This window comes from Benincasa hispida, chromosome 10 (genome assembly GCF_027475165.1).
Source record: "Benincasa hispida cultivar pf3 chromosome 10, pf3_genome.v1.1, whole genome shotgun sequence".
Classification (NCBI taxonomy): Eukaryota; Viridiplantae; Streptophyta; class Magnoliopsida; order Cucurbitales; family Cucurbitaceae; genus Benincasa; species Benincasa hispida.
In genome coordinates this window covers 27,182,356-27,195,884 of record NC_143487.1, presented here as the reverse complement: position 1 = coordinate 27,195,884, position 13,529 = coordinate 27,182,356, and the positions used below count along the sequence as shown (strand labels likewise).

General features: G+C 39.2%; 1 non-coding gene across 1 annotated transcript; it reads left to right on the top strand.

The window, feature by feature from the left end:
- The first annotated feature begins 11,562 nt into the window (after window positions 1–11,562).
- TRNAD-GUC (transfer RNA aspartic acid (anticodon GUC)) lies at window positions 11,563–11,636 on the top strand. Its single transcript has one exon. It is a non-coding gene; the product is annotated as a tRNA-Asp (tRNA).
- The last annotated feature ends 1,893 nt before the right edge of the window (window positions 11,637–13,529 follow it).

Sequence of the window (13,529 nt, the reverse complement as noted above, 5' to 3'; positions counted from 1 at the left end):
TCTTTCTTTTTCAGCCTGGATGGGAAAGATGGAGGATTCCGCTGTGTTTCTTGCTCACTTTGCTGCTTGGTGAGGTCCTGTGCTTGCTGTGTGTCATTGGGTGGAGGTTGCGTTGATTGAGAATTCAAGTCTTAAGAGGCTTCATCTTTTGTAGATAATCTTACTTCTGAACTGGGGTCACTTCCGTTATTCAATAACTGGTCATCATCAACAGTTAAATCTGCTGGTGTTATTACCGCAACTGGTACCTTTGGCATAATGGGGGCTATCATTCTACCACTCCGCAATGTCAATGCATGGCATTGTTCTTTACCTCTTGCCCCCGACACCCCTGATGAGCTTCCATGCTACGTATCAGGCTTTTTCTTCTTTAATTTTCTCATAAGCTGATCTATCTGATCTTCTAATTCTTTGAGAGAGTCAGCTTGCGATTGTCTCATTGCCTCGCTCTTTTCAATATAATGCTTTAATGATGTCTCCAAAGATGAGGTACTGAAAGAGGTATCATATGCAAACAGTTCGTCACAGTGTGGCGTACCTTGAGAATTACCTGGGTTGCAGTCCGGATTAGTGAAGACTAGATTTGCTTGCCGGATAGGATGGATTTGATGGTAGGAAGAGCTTCCCTCTCAGGCTTGCTCTACCGATAGCAGGGATCTTTGCACAGAGCTTCCGATCGGGTATATGGTAGGTTGGATCTATGATTCACCTCTCGGCCTTATCTCGTCTTTTTCCCGGATTTCTTCTCTTAAGCACTCAGCTCAGCCTTTTCTCTACAATATAGTAGCATTTAGCCCCGTATCAAGTAGTATACCTTTTCTCTAGAATCAATGAGGTATTTATACGTGCAGATCTTTAACTCCGGCCTTGTGGTCCCCACTCATGTTTATGGTAATTCCGAAGATAGAGGGATATTATTCCTTCTGTTATGCAATCAGACCGTCAATTCTACACAACTGTTAGTTGTACACGTGTCTCAATCCTCCGCTCTTGCATTGCCCAGCTGCATCTTTCGATCATAGGTTCGCATGCGGTGGTTGTTTTTTTTATCGCATGCGGTTGAAGCACAACTCTTGGATCGACTGTCACATTGCGCCGTCATTGCTGTAATCGTCTTTTCATTGTTGATTGACAGGTGCAATGTGACAGAGATGCGTTGATTAGTCTCTCGTGAGCCTTGAGCGCAAGCGGTGACTTAGTCTCCTGCAAAACATAGTAAAGTTCGGCTTGTCTTCCATCTTTTTGGTGTTAGTGGGTGTAATCGCAAACATTTATAATTACTGTAATACTAGGCTAATTTGCATATAATTGGTGCATAATTACTAACTTTTGGCCACAATATTTAGATAAGGTGGCATAAATAACTTGTATTTCTACAAGTTATCACACCCCCAAATTTAGATATATGCTTGTCCTCAAGCATATCTTTTACTAAGGCAATCATGCTCTATTCCTATCCTATATTCCGTCGATGATTGGTTGCTCCGAATGTTACACTTAGGCACATTACTTGACATCGCACTTTCCTTCTATCCTTGCTAATTCTTAGCAAACCCTACTTTATTCTTCTATGTAACAAAATTCTGCTTAAAGACACTTTTCTAGTTTTCAAAATAGAAAGTTTATCTCTTCTTTATCAAAACAACTTGATGTATCTATATGTGGTGAGCAAAACTTTGCATCATTTATTCACTTAGAGACAGTTGATCATGGTTACACTCTTCGTTTTGGCTTGTCCCTACAGGTGTCTTGCGAACATCCAACTATGATTGTGTGCTAGTTTCTACTTTAACTCATGATAATCAGAGGAGTTGTCCCTTGCAATCTTTTTATTTTTCTCTTGTTTGTACTACGTTGTTCTTGGAAACCCACCTTCGTTTGTACAAGTATATAAATTGCAATAAAATAAAGGAAAGCAGTAAAGATGCGATAAAAACATAAAAATACAGTAAACCTAAGCTAGATGATACAAGATACAGACTTCATGTACAAGATGCTAGGATTAAGGCTGGCTGTGAAAATTATGCAAAGACATGGGATGCGGCGACAAGTCTTATGAACAGAATAGAAAGAGAAAGACAAATAATACAAACAACGCAAGTTCTTAATTGGATTGAAGGTACAAATATTGTTCCGCTCTTTTCTTAGCGTACACCTCTTAGTGATCGGCCGCGCTCCCACATGTCTGTGGTGAAACAGAGACTAACGTAATGAATGCAAGGTTGCTTCCATGTCTGGAAGTACTACTCGCTTTATTAACGCATTCTTTTGATCTTCTCTCGATAGATCAGAATGACACCTTCACTTCTGCTCTCACAGGTGAAGATGTCATTATGCATGCTTTAGCTAAACGTATTTTATATCTTTAATACAGATTAAGTTCTTAGTGATTCATATTGCTCATCAGGGGGTTAAGAGACATCATGGAGAAAGTGATTGGTGGGTGAACGAAAATAGATAGAGAATGGTAAATGGAATTTATCGAAACATTTAATATTTCTACTAAGCATTTGATACATGGTGCGTGAATGAAGGGATAAAGAAAACATGAAATATACAATGAAAGAGAGATAGAACAGATACAAATAAGTGCCAATGTCTTGGCACAGATTTAATGGAGATTTGCTTGCCGGATAGGATGGATTTGATGGTAGGAAGAGCTTCCCTCTCAGGCTTGCTCTACCGATGGTAGGGATCTTTGCACAGAGCTTCTGATCGGGTATATGGCAGGTTGGATCTATGATTCACCTCTCGGCCTTATCTCGTCTTTTTCCCGGATTTCTTCTCTTAAGCACTCAGCTCAGCCTTTTCTCTACAATATAGTAGCACTTAGCCCCGTATCAAGTAGCATACCTTTTCTCTAGAATCAATGAGGTATTTATACGTGCAGATCTTTAACTCCGGCCTTGTGGTCCCCACTCATGTTTATGGTAATTCCGAAGATGGAGGGATATTATTCCTTCTGTTATGCAATCAGACCGTCAATTCTACACAACTGTTAGTTGTACACGTGTCTCAATCCTCCGCTCTTGAATTCCCCAGCTGCATCTTTCGATCATAGGTTCGCATGCGGTGGTTGTTTTTTTTATTGCATGTGGTTGAAGCACAACTCTTGGATCGACTGTCACATTGCGTCGTCATTGCTGTAATCGTCTCTTCATTGTTGATTGACGGGCGCAATGTGACAGAGATGCGTTGATTAGTCTCTCGTGAGCCTTGAGCGCAAGCGGTGACTTGGTCTCCTGCAAAACATAGTAAAGTTCGGCTTGTCTTCCATCTTTTTGGTGTTAGTGGGTGTAATCGCAAACATTTATAATTAATGTAATACTAGGCTAATTTGCATATAATTGACGCATAATTACTAACTTTTGGCCACAATATTTAGATAAGGTGGCATAAATAACTTGTATTTCTACAAGTTATCAATGGAACCAAGTGTAATTCCACCGCATGTTTTTCGGTGTAATCCGATTCGAACACAGGGACTGTTTTAGGTTATTGTGGTATGTTCGTGATATATACAATATATGTGACCAAAGGTGCATGATGGCGATCTTTTCAAATTACATCGAGGACTCAGTGGAAATATTTATGGATGACTTCTCCGTTTATGGGAACACGTATGAAGTCTGCATAGCCAATTTGGAGAAAATTCTGAAGAGATATGAAGAGACGAATTTGGTGCTCAACTAGGGAAAATGTCACTTCATGGAGAAAAAAGGGATTATTGTTGAGACACAAAGTCTCGAAGGACGGGTTGGAGGTGGACAAAGCAAAGATCGACGCAATTGAAAAACTTCCACCTCTATTCAGCGTGAAAGCTATACGAAGCTTCTTGAGGCATGCTGGATTCTATAGATGTTTCGTTAAAGACTTTTCTAAGATTGCACGACCACTGAGTGCGTTGCTAGAGGCAGACAGAAAGTTTAAGTTTGACAACAATTGCCTCAACTCATTCAGAATTTTAAAAGATGCGTTAATTACCGCACCCGTACTAATTGCACCAGATTGGACACTGCTGTTCGAAATCATGTGCGACGCAAGCGGGTATGCGATGGGCACTGCATTAGTGCAAAAGAAGAAAGCTATTTTGCACCCCATCGCATATGCGAGTAAAACTCTGAACCCTGCTCAAATCAATTATACCACCACTGAAAAAGAACTCCTAGCTGTGATTTTTACATTGCAAAAATTTCGGGCATATCTATTGGGAACCAAGGTACTCATTCACACTGATCACTCGGCAATCAAATATTTAATGACAAAGAAGGACGCAAAGCCGAGGCTGATCAGATGGGTTCTCCTCCTTCAAGAATTTGATATCGAAATAATTGATCGGAAGGGGACAGAGAATCAAGTTACGGATCACTTGTCCAGATTGGAAAATCCTGAGGTTGAGCGCAATGAATCTGAGGTGAGTGTCGTGTTCCCAAATGAGCAGTAAACATAAAAGAATTGCCCTAGTATGCGGACATCGTTAATTATTTGGTTTGTGAACAATTTCTTGAAGATTACACATACAATCAACAAAAGAAGCTCAAGCATGAATGCAGGCATTATTATTGGGATGAGCCGAATCCTTATAAAAGAGGTGCAGACCAAATCATTTGATTATGCGTACCAAACGCTGCTCAACAACGCATATTGTCACAGTGCTAAGATTCGCCATATGGAGGGCACTTTGGAGGACAACATACGACAGCCAAAGTTTTACAAAGTGGATTCTTTTGGCCTTCATTATTTAAGGATGTTGCTGACTATGCAATGAAATGAGATCGGTGTCAATGCACCGGTAACATTTCATGGAAGAACGCAATGCCAATGAACACTATCTTGGAGCTGGAATTATTTGACGTCTGGGGGATTGATTTCATGGGACCATTCTCTTCTTCGCATGGCAAGCATTATATCTTATTGGCCGTCGATTACGTTTCCAAGTGGGTAGAGGCAATTGCATGCGCTGCAAGTGATGTGGTGGTAGTCTCCCAGTTCCTCAAGAAGAATATTTTCACTCGTTTTGGCACTCCCCGTGCCATCATAAGTGATGAAGGATCACACTTTGTCAATCACAATATCAAGGAGCTGCTGCGCAAGTATAATATCCTCCATAAGGTGGCCACTGCATACCATCTGCAAATGAATGGTCAAGCCGAAGTGTCCAATAGAGAAAGAAATTAAGTTGATACTCGAAAAGGTGGTAAAGCCTTCGGGAAAGATTGGGCAATGAAGCTTGATGATGCGTTGTGGGCATACCGGACCGTATTTAAAACACCAATAGTTATGTCCCCCTATGCGTTGGTATTTGGCAAGGCGTGTCATTTACCTTTGAAGCTGGAGTATAAAGCATTGTAGGCAGTCAAGAAACTGAATTTTGATTTGAATAAAGCAGGGGAAGCGCGAAAACTGCAGCTGGTCGAGCTGGAAGAATGGACGGTCAATGCATATGAGAATGCGAAGATTTACAAAGTGCACACCAAGCACTGGCATGATAAACGCATATGCGCTAGAAACCTCCAAATAGGGCAGAAGGTCTTATTCTTCAATTCAAGATTGCAACTCTTCCCAGGAAAATTAAAATCATGATGATCCGATCCCTTCATCATCAAAGAAGTATTTCCACATGGTGCGGTGGAACTGATCACCGAAGATGGTAGTCGAACATTTAAAATTAGTGGACAACGAATCAAAGCATATTGCAGAGGAGATTTCCAGCCAGAATCAGCCTCTGCAAAGTTGAAAAACCCGGACTATCCCTTACTCAACTCCTGAACATTTCACTCTTCGTCATTTTACTATTATCTGTAGTTTACTTATTTCTCTATCTCTCGAAAAAAAACAAACAAACAAACTTGTTGTTTTGTTTGAAAATCATTTGACCCTCTCTTTGTCTGTTTACAAGGATTAAGGCAAAGGATTGCGAAGAAGCAAATGATCTCACTCCATCACCGCAATCCACAGACGCAAAGATCGCCGCAAGGATGGATGCATCAATACTCAATGCGGGTGACAGCACAAAATTTGGGGGTGTACTCTTCCTTATCTTTATTTCAAATTTTGCGCTATCACATTGCATTTTACTTTTCAAAGTTCTATCACCGCATCCTCTTTGATTACCCAATCATTTAACAAGTAGATAACTTTAGTAGTTTACCACATGTTGTTCTTTGCCAAGTATGATTTCAATGATGAAAAATATGCTTCTATGTCTTTCGTATATATCACAGTCAACTTAATCTTAAGATAGTCACCTCATGAAATATTTTTTGAAGTTAGGGGTTTGCTAGCTTTCTTTCAAACTCTCTTACAACGCATTCTATGACAATCGCATGCCTTATTTTAATCTTTTGGCAATGAGGACATTGCCGCATTTTAAATTTGGGGATGGGGTATTTGTTTCCGACCTTGCTTCTACAAAAAAAAAAACAAGAGAAAAAAAACAAAAAAAAGAGAAATTTTTTTTTAGAAAAAATACTCCACTGTCAACGCAATGGGAAACCCATGTTCATAAGAGTTAAGTTATGAACGGCACTTACTCGTAGTTGGATGTCTGCATGACACACATGGGGGCAAGCCAAAACGAAAGTAAGTCACCAGGATCAACGCATAAATCAATGATTGCAACTCCACTACTAAATCGGTATGAGTTTAGTCTGCAAAAGAGTGCATTGCTCATAGTTGGATGTCCGCATGACACATGTGGGGGCAAGCCAAAACGAAGGCAAGGCACTTGGATCAGCGCAAGGTCAGAAAAAAATAGCAATGAAGAAAATTTTTGTGCAAGGATAAATCATTTGACACTCCGGTGGAAAATTTTCTTTTTGAAATAAATCATGCGATGTTTCAGAATTTAGTAAAGTCCTTTTGAAAGTTAAGCTTGCAATCCCTAAGTTTTAGAAATCTTTTAGGAAGAGACTTGAATAAGAATTAAGGAAATTTTGGTATATAGGATTTGAACGAAGTATCCTTGAGAAATCTAGGAAAAGAACTTTGCGGTTGACTTGCTAAAGGAATCTTTAGCTTATGCATGAGGACAAACATTGTTTAAATTTGAGGGTGTGATAACGGGCAGAAATGCACGTTATTATAGTGTTAAGATCTTAAACAATGTTGGATTGCATTGATAAAACATGTTAAACTGCATCCAATAAGCATAAATTCTATAATATTGCGGCCGCATGCGTCCAACGCATTAGAGTAGTTGATCTTTACATTTTTTTTTGCAGAATATGCGTTAACGCAATGCAGAGATTGCAATCATAGGAATTCAATGATCGAGCGACACTTCACCGCAAGACTTTGCGTTGATCATGCTCGCAAACATTCACCCAAGAAGAATCGTCGCAACTTGGTCAGCGCAACATGTTGGGCACATCCGAGTGAAAAGATAATTAAGAACGATGGGATAGAAAGCTAATGACAGTCAGATCCTAATTAAGTTGACAGCCGATAACGGTCACAAAGTACATTCAGCTTTATCAGTGACAATTATCTGGCGCATCAGTCAGGAATTAAAGATGTCCCATCTGTACAACCAAAAGAGAGAAGTCACCTTTCACCATGGGAGTTCTATAAATACCAAGTGCATTCTTCAGAAAAGGGGTTAAGCAGTCGATTACTTCATCACTTTACAAGTTCACGCCTCTATCCATAAGACAAGCGAAAAGCAGCAAAGAGAGGCGTACATAAGAGAAAACCAGAAAAGAGAGGAACAAAGAAAGGAAAACGAACGTATAGAAATAGCAGAAGCCTGGGATAACATTCTATTTGCTCAATTAATAAGAGGTTTTTTTTTTAGTAACTCAATCAATTCGGTCTACGTACCGGAACTGATAACATTCGAGATTATGTAGGATTATACACAAAAGATCCTCTTTTGGCTCTCTCTTTAGCCCTATGTCTCTTATCCTTAGGAGGTCTTTCTCCACTAGCAGGTTTTTTCGGACTTTTGATCAAAGGGAATAAAAAAAGAAAAAAAAAAGAGAGGGAAAAAAAAGTGGAACAAAGGATTATCCCGGACCTACACCGAGGTATTGACGGTGATTCTCAAATATCGGATTCCCGAGGGGAAAAATAGAGATGTCTCCTACGTTACCCATAATATGTGGAAGTTCCATCTATCACTTTATTGTGAAAGACCAGATCAGCCCGTTCCACCATAATTACCTCCATATTACGCTGAGTGGGGTTTGACAATTTGGAAAGCGCCTACATCTAATGGCTTAAGCCGCTATTCCCATTTTCTCGCTGACCCATCATGCAAAAGAAGATTGGAAATAATCCAGCGAAATGCTTAAAATGGAGTTCTCTGGACAATGAACTCCGACGCCCTTTGCTTTTCCAAATATTTTTCCGAATCCGTTTTTTTGATAGAGAAGTGCGCTTTTTTGGAACTGCCATTCAAAAATTATAATTGATTATTCATTGCTATAGTTGGATGTGAAAGACATCTATTGTTTAAAACGAATTGTTCTTTACTATTTATTATCCATTTATTCTTGAAATTATAGTATACTCCTAATATAGGTCCTAGAGGGGGATAGGGCTAAGCGGAGCGAAAAAGGTTTTACATGAGATGAGAAATGAAAACTATTAGCCCCACACGATAAGTGATTGTCTGATAATGAGCAAGGAATGTCCGTCTTTCTGCAAAACAGGATGTATTGAACTCATAATTCATTAGATACTTTTTATGAATGTCAACTAAGTATCGTAAGTAAATTACTCCCAGTTGTTCAATCATTTGATAACCAGAGTCATTCTTTGATAAATAATCACTGTCAGATCTGAGAGCGAAAGCAGTAGGTAGGGTTGGAGACCCACGAGGCTGGAGCTGTTCTCGATCCGGCCATGCGAATATAAAAGAATCCATTTTCCGTCGAAATCCTCTGGTCGTGGGCTGTCTTGTTAATAGCGGATTTTTGGGTTTTAACCTTACGACATAGAAGAAATAGGAAAGGACCATATAAAACGATTTTAAATTTAAAACGGATAAGTCGACCTGGTCTCCGAATATATTCTAACTATCAACAAATTCCTAGAATTTTAGGAGGAATGGGCATTGTAATTCTTTCTACTTCTCGGGGTATAATGACAGACCGAGAAGCTCGACTATAGGGAATCGGCGGCGAAATTTTGTGTTATATATGGTAATCTTTATGATATTCAAATTATAGACAGAACTTCCCTATTTGTCAAAAAAAAAAAGAAGAGGTAGGTTTCTAATACCATTCCCCCTTCATTAATTGATACTTTGAAAGGTGTTTCATCTGGAATGAAAGAACAAAAAAGGATTTCTGAAGGTTTAATTACTGAATCACTTACCAATGGTATGTTTTGGGTTTGTTTAGATAATGAAGATCCAATTCTAGGTTACGTTTCAGGAAGGATTCGACATAGTTTTATCCATATACTAGGTCATAGAGAGTCAAAAATTCAGTAAGTTGTTACGATTCAACCAGAGCAGAACCAAAGGGCGTATATCCACTACCCTATCTATGTCAAATCAAAAAATAAAGGAAAAAAGGAACAGAGCAATCTTGTATCAGACTAGACTCTTTTTGTAGTTAGATCTCCAAGTTTTCGGAATGCCCCAAATTCTACTTGAGCGTCCAAATCTGGGTCAATCCCAGCAAAGACATCTCTGAACAAGGTTCTAGCACCATGCCAAATGTGTCCGAAGAAGAAGAGAAAAGCAAACGAAGCATGCCCAAAAGTAAACCAACCCCTTGGACTACTACAAAAAACCCCATCGGATTTCAAAGTAGCACGATCTAAATAAAAATTTCACCCAATTGAGCACGTCTAGCATATTTTTTCACAGTAGCAGGATCACTATAACTCACTCCATTGAGTTCACCGCCATAGAGCTCAATAGTTACACCGACCTGTTCAACACTATACTTCGATTCTGCTCTTCGAAAAGGAACATCGGCTCGAATTCCTTATGATATGCAACTGAAACAAGTTCTTGCAAATGGTAAAAAGGGCAGTTTGAATGTGGGGGCTGTTCTTATTTTACCCGAAGGGTTTGAATTAGCGCCCCCCCCCCCCCGATCGTATTTCACCCGAGATAAAAGAAAAGATGGGCAATCTGTCTTTTCAGAGCTATCGTCCCACTAAAAAAAATATTTTTGGGATAGGGCCTGTTCCTGGTCAGAAATATAGTGAAATCACCTTTCCTATTCTTTCCCCATAGGAAATTTCGAACCAGACCATTTGTAGTTACTTCAACAAAGGAAGCGCGCGCTTCTTCGATAGAAGAGCTTTTTTTGTCTCGGTCCCAATTCAACAATAAACAAGTCCGAACTAATTGAATGCTTGTGCCAGAAATTCCCCGAATTGGTTTGCCATTTCCATAAAGGATATAATTGACAACTCTAAGCTCCAGATTATCCATTTCTTGCAATAGATCCTGTGGGAAAAGTGTTACTAAATTTATACCGTCGGCTAGTTCATATATGATTACAGGTCGAACAAAAACAAAATACTTTTTCTTGGTAGGTGTGATCCACTGGACATAAATCCAATTTTTCAATTTTTTTGATTTCTTAGAATTTTTTTTTACTCTTTCAGGTGGTATCAAGATCCCATTGTGTCGGGATATCTTATCCATCTCTCCAGGAAAATATATATCTCCAGAAAATATTTTGAGTTCAATCCTTTTTTTTTTTCTCCACTCGGACCAATCCGCCTACTCGGCTTCTTATACTTAAAGTTAGTCGTGTAGCTACTCCAATGATACTATTGTTCCGTACCATTATGGAAGAAGATTCAGGTAAAATATGCACTTCCTCCGGAATGAAAAAAAATCGATCCACTTTCATTTGCATTTGGTATTTTGGCTTAAAGTCTTTGACTCCTCGATACTCAATCAAATCCTCTTTTTTGAGGATTGAATGCACCCCTATAGTCCCATATTTAGTAATTCCTGAACTATTTCTTCTGTATTGAGGATCATCGAAATAAGCAAGAATACTATTTCTACGAAAAAGACCATTTATGGGTATTTCAATCGAAATACTCAAGAGGTGGTAGTTCTTTTTCTCGTTCTTGAAGTGATTCAAATTGAATGATGAATCCATTTCTTCGCCTCTTTGCCAATAAATCAGAATTACCGTGGAAAATAGCAGGATATGTGAGATTAGATTGACCCATACATAGGATTGGATTAAGTTCTGAATAATCAGGAATTCTGCTTTCGTTTTTATCAGAGAGATCCAGACCATAAAATTTTTGTCTCACCTTTAAATCCACACGTACCGACGGAGGACCAAGAAATTACCCGACCTCGTACATCTGTAACAGTCATAATTGTATTGTTGAAACTTGCTTGAACATGAATAACACCCTTTGGTATTCTATGCGTACTTTTACGTGAGCTAATACGTCCATTTCTACTTGAACCGATTCTTGGTATGGGTTTTGCCATATTTTATCATCTCATAAATCTAAGTCAGAGATATATGGATATATCCATTTCATGTGACAATTTGAATAAAAAATCTACATAGAAAGGTTTGAAGGAAATTAAATCAACAACATATGTTGTACACTTTATTCCCTGGGATTGTAGTTCAATTGGTCAGAGCACCGCCCTGTCAAGGCGGAAGCTGCGGGTTCGAGCCCCGTCAGTCCCGATGGATCCAAATCCAATAAAAAAAATATGGGAATTTTTATTTCTTCAACGAGTACTAATTGATGGGAGAAAGACATATGTGCCATATGTGAATTACCACAATTATTGGTAGCATCATAGTCAGGATTCGAAGGAATACCGTACTGGGTCTAGTTGATTACGCCCGATTTTTCTAATGAAATAGAGTACTATACGTTTCCGGGAAGCACATACACAAAGGGAATTTGGACGATACAAAATCAATTTTACATAGTCAACTTTGATCTAATTTTTCGTCTGAAAGCAAAATATATCCGTTCTGGCTCCAATTTTTTGTAACCTCAATTAGTAAATTCAATTACTAATTTGAAATAATCTATCTCATTCAAATTTCACACTTAACTTTTGCTATATACGTCCCACTACTAATTCAAGGAAAGAGGATATTAATATAAACAAGGATCCCATCTATCTCTCTTAGTGAGGGAATTAAGAATTTTGGAAAGTTTAAGTTTCGATTTTATTTCTTTTTTTTAAGAAGATTTGATAAGTACAAAAAAAGGACGGAGTTTAGTTCGTACCCCATAGATAGTTCGAACTGGATAGCAACAATAATCAATTTTAGCTCGAATGGTTTGTGGAGGAACCCTTCCTTCTCTGATCCATTCGACACGTGCAATTTCTTTTCCGTCTATACGTCCGGCAATTTGTACTTGAATTCCCTTTGTACCCGCCTGTTCAGTTAATTCAATAGCTTTTTTCATTGCTTTGCGAAATGAAACTCTATTCTTTAATTATCTGGCTATAAATTCTGCGAGAATATTAGGGTGTCCATAAGGGTTTCCTATTCTTGTAATAGCAATGTTGAGTTTTCGGTTCCCAGAATTTAATTCTTTTTGTACATTCATCTGTAATTCTTCAATTTTTCGAGACCCACCTTCTATTAATAACTTTGGGAATCCCATAAAGATTATCACTTGAATAAGATCAATTCTTTTTTGAATCTCGATACGTGCAATTCCCTCAACACCAGAAAATATTCTCATGTTTTTTTTTACATAATTCCCAATACAATCTCGTATTTTTTGATCTTCTTGTAAACCTTCGGAATATTTTTAGGGGTGTGCAAACCAAAGAGAATGATGCCCTATTAGATTGAGTCGAAAGCCTACCAACGCATAAAGGTTCCAATTCGAGCGAGAGCCTAAACAGGGGAGGCGAGAACATCTTGATCAAAAGCTCCCCCTATCTCAAATAGAATGAATAGTGAGAAAGACTTTTCCAAATTTGATCAAATCGATCGAGAATCTCATCATCTGTTAGGTGGGCCAACCGACCGAGTTAGTTGGGCAGGCCGTCCATGTCACAGAACCTTATGTTGGAGTACCAGGCGCTAGGCGCTGAAGTAACCCATGCCATACTCCCAGGAAAAGCTCGAACGACCTTCAACAAAAGGGTACCTGTACTCGAAACCGACACAAGTGGGTAGGTAGAAAATACCTAGGGGCGAGAGACAACTCTCTCTAAGGAACTCAGCAAAATAGCCCCGTAACTTCGGGAGAAGAGGTGCCTCCTCACAAAGGGGGTCGCAATGACCAGGCCCGGGTGATTGTTTACCAAAAACACAGGTCTCCGCAAAGTCATAAGACCATGTATGGGGGCTGACACCTGCCCAATGCCGAAAGGTCAAGGATTTTTTTCTGATCCTTCGATAAAAAGATTCATTCTCTTCATAAAATATCGTTCCGCCTTAGAGGGAAGCACCTGCGCGAGCAGTGGTGAACGAAGCGGAAGCGAGAATGTCGGCTTGAGTAACGCAAACATTGGTGAGAATCCAATGCCCCGAAAACCTAAGGGTTCCCCCGCAAGGTTCGTCCACGGCAGACGGTGCTACTACAGTTGGTGGCGAACTTGC